At 54.0% G+C, this 5796-nt stretch overlaps 1 protein-coding gene across 1 annotated transcript in view; it reads left to right on the forward strand.

Moving 5' to 3' along the window:
* The first annotated feature begins 1428 nt into the window (after positions 1-1428).
* The window catches only part of traf3 (TNF receptor-associated factor 3), an 81597-nt gene continuing 77229 nt past the window's right edge, over positions 1429-5796 (forward strand). Inside the window, exons 1-2 of the mRNA XM_038777314.1 lie at positions 1429-1481; positions 3173-3414. The gene's annotated coding sequence lies outside the window, so the exon portion shown is untranslated. The remainder of the gene's footprint in view (positions 1482-3172; positions 3415-5796) is intronic.

A 5796-nucleotide genomic window follows, 5' to 3' on the forward strand; every position in this document is an offset into this window, starting at 1 on the left:
TTTGCCAGGAGCATCAGAAGCTTCCGCCGGCCGCGCCCCTACATCACTGGGAATGGCCAGGGCGGCCTTGGGCGCGCTTGCATGCGGATTTCGCCGGCCCTTTTCAAGGATCCATGTTCCTTCTATTAATCGACGCCCAGTCTAAATGGCTAGAGGTGCATAAGATGGGAGGCACAATGTCCTGCACAACAATCGAGAAGATGCATTTGTCTTTCAGTACGCATGGCCTCCCCGAGGTGCTGGTCACGGACAACGGCACTCCGTTCACAAGTGAGGAGTTTGCGAGGTTCATGAAGATGAACGACATACGCCACATGCACACTGCCCCTTACCACCCGGCTTCAAATGGGTTGGCGGAGCGCGCAGTGCAGACATTCAAAAGAGGCCTAAAGAAGCAGTCTTCCGGGTCGATGAACACAAGACTGGCTTGTTTTTTGTTTTCAGATAGGACCACCCCCCCATGCAGTGACTGGGGTAGCACCCGCAGAACTCTTAATGGGCTGGAGACTTCGCACCCGCCTTAGCATGGTTTTCCCGGACATTGGCGCAAAAGTACGCCGCACACAAGAACGGCAGGGACATGGTTTTTCTCGGCATCGGCCGATTCGGCAGTTTACACCCGGTGACCCAGTGTTCATTCGGAGTTTTGCTGGTGGTGCCCAGTGGGTCCCTGGTGTGATCTTTTGCCAAACGGGCCTTATCTCTTACCAGGTGCAAGCCCAGGGTCGTCTCCAGCGCAAACATGTAGACCATGTTCGGTCCAGAAGACTATCACTTCCAAAGATTCCCCGCCCCAGGAGCTCATTCCTACAGCTGCAGAGACCAGACACAATGGAAAGTATTCCTCACAATCTTCCTCTGGTGCCTCACTCAAAGCCTGCGCACGTTATGACAGAACCGCGGGGAGATAAAGACGCCGAGATGACGGAGGCTGCAGACTCTGACTCCGAGATGGAGACACAAGACACCTCAGAGGGGGAATCCTCGGGCCCACGGGCCGTGGATGGACAACCGTTACACCGTTCATCATGGAAGCGCCGGTCTCCATCTCGTTACACACCGCCCGATCCAGCGCCTCGTACAAATGGTGTCCGGCCTGCGGCAAAACGAGTCCAACACCCTCCTTCGCCAGGGTCTTCAGTGGATTCCTTGGACTTTAGAGGGGAGGGATGTTATAACCTGCCTGCTTACCATTGGCTGGGGACTAATGACAATTCCACAATCGTATGGGAGTATGAGCTTCCCCAATGAGGGGGGCGGAGAAATCATTAGCAGACTCCCTGCATAAATAAAGCTGGCCAGTTTGGAACCAGCAGATAGAGAAGTTGCTGCTGTTGTGTATATGTTATTGTAAATAAATGTTATTTCTTTGTATCCCGAGGACTTGTGCTGGATTCTTCGTGGCCCTCACAAAAAAGGGATATAAACACAGAGAGACTTTTGGTGGCTGGACGCCAGGCCCTCCTCCATCCCTATTCAATGTATGTGTTGTTCAAACCCTCGCCCAGAATGGATTATTCCAATGCTTCCCCAGATAGCCGCTGCATCCTGTAAACTTTACCTCACTCAACATTCTGCAGTCAGTAACCTAACCTGAGTAAAGCATTTCACATCTTTCACGTGGCAACAAGGGGCATTGAGAGGAGGGCAGGGCGGTCAATCATATCATTGGCAGCAGAGAAGGTGGGGACAATGCAACCCGCTGACAGCCCTAGAGGATGTCATCTGTGACTTTGGTTTGGATGGTGTTGCAGGAAATGGGGAAGTAAACTTGGGGGTATGTCATTCACAGGCTGAATTTACACAGCTGAAGGGGTGAAAGTCAGATTACCAGGATGGGGCAATGACTGCGCTGTGGAAAGAGAGACAAGGAACTGTTTAGATGGAACGTTGAAGATCCTGCTGGGAGCGGAGGTGGGTCTCACAGGCAAGGTGAACTCAGAGGGGGCATGAAGGGAAACAAGGAAATCATAGAATTTACAGTGCAGAAGGAGGCCATTCAGCCCATCGAGTCTGCACCGGCCCTTGGAAAGAGCACCCTACCCAAGCCCACACCTCCATCCTATCCCCATAACCTGGTAACCCCATTTAACCTTTTTTTTGGACACTACGGGGCAATTTATCATGGCCAATCCACCTAACCCGCACATCTTTGGACTGTGGGAGGAAACCGGAGGAAACCCGCGCAGAACATGCAGACTCCGCACAGACAGTGACCCAAGCTGGGAATCGAACCTGGGACCCTGGAGCTGTGAAGCAACTGTGCTAACCACAGCGCTATGGTGGCGCTGGGAAGGGGAGGGTGGTGAGGACTAAATGTCAGTTTGATTTGGTGGATGAGTAAAGCAATGGTGTCAATCCTAATAAGAATGAAAGCTATGCTGTTGATGGCAGCAGCACACACTCCCTGCACTGCACAACCGCTCTGCAGGTGGTTCCCACGCTGAGAAAAGGCGAGAATGTCACAATTTACCCAGCTCCAATGGAAAGTCAAGGGGGACTGGTTCCCTTTGATATTTAACCCAAAATAGGTGGGCAGCAGCATTCTAATTTGGGAGGGGGGGTTATTTCGAGGAGTTGATGTCGATAAATACCGTCCAATGAGGGGGGGAATCAGACCAACTCGGTGAGCCGATGACATCAGGGAGCGAGAAGCTCTTTAATTCCAGTGAAATGAGCTGGGCGCCCAAGTGTCAATGTGGCTGCGAACGTCACTGGTGTCAGCACCGGCACCCTTACCTTCTTTCTAATAGCCCACGGTTTCTCCATTTAACTAAAGCAACCTTCAGCTAGCCCGGCGCAAAAAAAGATATAATGCTTCACTCGCCACATTTGAGGGACCTTTGGCTTTGACATGCGTCTCAGCAAATGTTGATTATAAATTACAAAGCGGTAAAATGGATCACCGTAAGAGGCACGTTGTGAAGCATTTGTGTCACTTTAAGGCACATTAATCGGCAGTCGGTCAAAGTGCTGCTGTGTGTGTGTGTGTGTGAGTGAGTGAGTGCTGCACCGCTGTTATATTGTTTATAGAGAAGGGGATTTCCAGAGACAGAGGAAGTGATATCGACACGAGGGGCTTTCCAGCCAGAGCAGTCAGTCATTGCAGTGAATGGATCGGCGCTCGCACCAACATGGGGAATTTTAACATTGTGCAATCGCTCTTTTTCAGTGCAAGGCGTCCAAAATGGCAGCAATGAATCAGAGGTGCTTTTCGACTTCATCTTTACCAGAAGGCGCCGTTTTCCGGTTGGCTGCCCCGCGAAATTGACACGTTTGGGTCCGGGACTGAAGGACAGCGAGACCGGCACAGAGAGAGGCAGCGAGTTCCCAGGCTGCACGAACCGGAGGGGAAAGGCAGCAACAACAAAAAGCAGGGGGCCACCCGCGTTCGGATGAAGAGCAGCATTTGGGGTTAGTACCGGCTCCTGCTGAAGAATCGGGGGGGGGGGGGGTGGGGGGTTTAAACATTGCCGGGAGCCACCCCGGAGCTGCCGGCTGCAAAGAGGTGGAGCATCCCCCCCCCACCCCCCCAAACCCAGCCCGGCCTTCGCGCTGGGGCACTGCTGGGTCCTACAGTCTCGGCATCGCCCGGCCGGCTCACTCAGCCGCTCCTTGCATGGAATTCAAACCAGCAAAAAAAATAATCCACACGTTAGCTGAAAGCTGGGCGTGCTGTGCCCAGGAATTCGGTTGGAAATGCACACGACCAGGCTCTGCCCGCACATTTCATCAATAGCACCCCCCCCCCCCCCCCCCCCCAATCGGTTGGATTTTACTTTTAAAAAACTGTACAGACTGAATGAATGTCTTTTCCAGATCAGGACACACCTGTTACACAGGAGGAGTTACTCTGTTAAAGGGTAACTGGAGCTGATGGAAGTGTGTAGATTTTCAGCATATTTGTCAATGCTCCATAATGACTATGGTGAGACTAGTCCAACTTTCATCACTTGCAGCAGTAGTTAAAGAGGAGGGGGGGGGGGGCAAGTACTGTGGATGGGGTATGTTCCTAGTTGGGGGGGGTGGGGTGATTAACGTGCTGTGGATGGAGTATGTTCCTAGTTTGGGGGGCGGGGGGGGGGGGGGGGGAGGTGAGTAACGTGCTGTGGATGGAGTATGTTCCTAGTTTGGGGGGGGGGGGGAGGTGAGTAACGTGCTGTGGATGGAGTATATTCCTAGTTGGGGGGGTGGTGGGTAACGTGCTGTGGATGGAGTATGTTCCTAGTTTGGGGGGGGGGGGAGAGATGAGTAACGTGCTGTGGATGGAGTATGTTCCTAGTTTGGGGTGGGTGGGTGGGGGGTGAGTGATTAACGTGCTGTGGATGGGGTATGTTCCTAGTTGGGGGTGGTGAGTAACGTGCTGTGGATGGAGTATGTTCCTAGGTGGTGGTGGGTGGGGGGGGGGGGGGGGGGGGGTAGTGAAGTGCTGTGGATGGAGTATGTTCCTAGATGGTGGAGGTGGGGAGGTGAGTAACGTGATGTGGATGGAGTATGTTCCTAGTTTGGGGGGGGGGGGGGGAGGTGAGTAACGTGCTGTGGATGGAGTATATTCCTAGTTGGGGGGGTGGTGGGTAACGTGCTGTGGATGGGGTATGTTCCTAGCTGGGGGGGTGGGGTGATTAACGTGCTGTGGATGGAGTATGTTCCTAGTTTGGGGGGCGGGCGGGGGGGGGGGGGGGAGGTGAGTAACGTGCTGTGGATGGAGTATGTTCCTAGTTTGGGGGGGCGGGGGGAGTGGGGTAAGTAACGTGCTGTGGATGGAGTATGTTCCTAGTTTGGGGGGGGGGGGGGGGGGGGAGGTGAGTAACGTGCTGTGGATGGAGTATATTCCTAGTTGGGGGGGGTGGTGGGTAACGTGCTGTGGATGGAGTATGTTCCTAGTTGGGGGGGGGGGGGGCTGAGTAACGTGCTGTGGATGGAGTATGTTCCTAGTTTGGGGTGGGTGGGTGGGGGGTGAGTGAGTAACGTGCTGTGGATGGAGTATGTTCCTAGATGGTGGAGGTGGGGAGGTGAGTAAACGTGCTGTGGATGGAGTATGTTCCTAGTTTGGGGGGCGGGGGGAGTGGGGTAAGTAACGTGCTGTGGATGGAGTATGTTCCTAGTTTGGGGGGGCGGGGGGGAGGTGAGTAACGTGCTGTGGATGGAGTATATTCCTAGTTTGGGGGGGTGGTGAGTAACGTGCTGTGGATGGAGTATGTTCCTAGTTGGGGGGGGGGGGGGGATGAGTAACGTGCTGAGGGTGAGATGTTCCTAGTTTGGGGTGGGTGGGTGGGGGGTGAGTGAGTAACGTGCTGTGGATGGAGTATGTTCCTAGATGGTGGAGGTGGGGAGGTGAGTAACGTGATGTGGATGGAGTATGTTCCTAGTTTGGGGGGGCGGGGGCTGAGGAACGTGCTGTGGATGGAGTATGTTCCTAGGTGGTGGAGGTGGGTGGGGTGAGTAACGTGCTGTGGATGGAGTATGTTCCTAGGGTGGTGGGGGTGGGGTGAGTAACGTGCTGTGGATGGAGTATGTTCCTAGGTGGTGGAGGTGGGGTTGGGGGGGGGGGGGGGGGGGTAGTAAAGTGCTGTGAATGGAGTATGTTCCTAGTTTTGGGGGGGGGGGGGGGGGGGGGGGGGGGGGGTGAGAGAGTAACGCGCTGTGGATGGAGTATGTTCCTTGGAGGTGGTGGGGGGTAGTTACACAGGAGGAGTTACTCTGTTAAAGGGTAACTGGAGCTGATGGAAGTGTGTAGATTTTCAGCATATTTGTCAATGCTCCATAATGACTATGGTGAGACTAGTCCAACTTTCA

This window comes from Scyliorhinus canicula, chromosome 2 (assembly GCF_902713615.1).
Source record: "Scyliorhinus canicula chromosome 2, sScyCan1.1, whole genome shotgun sequence".
In the NCBI taxonomy this organism is placed as follows: Eukaryota; Metazoa; Chordata; class Chondrichthyes; order Carcharhiniformes; family Scyliorhinidae; genus Scyliorhinus; species Scyliorhinus canicula.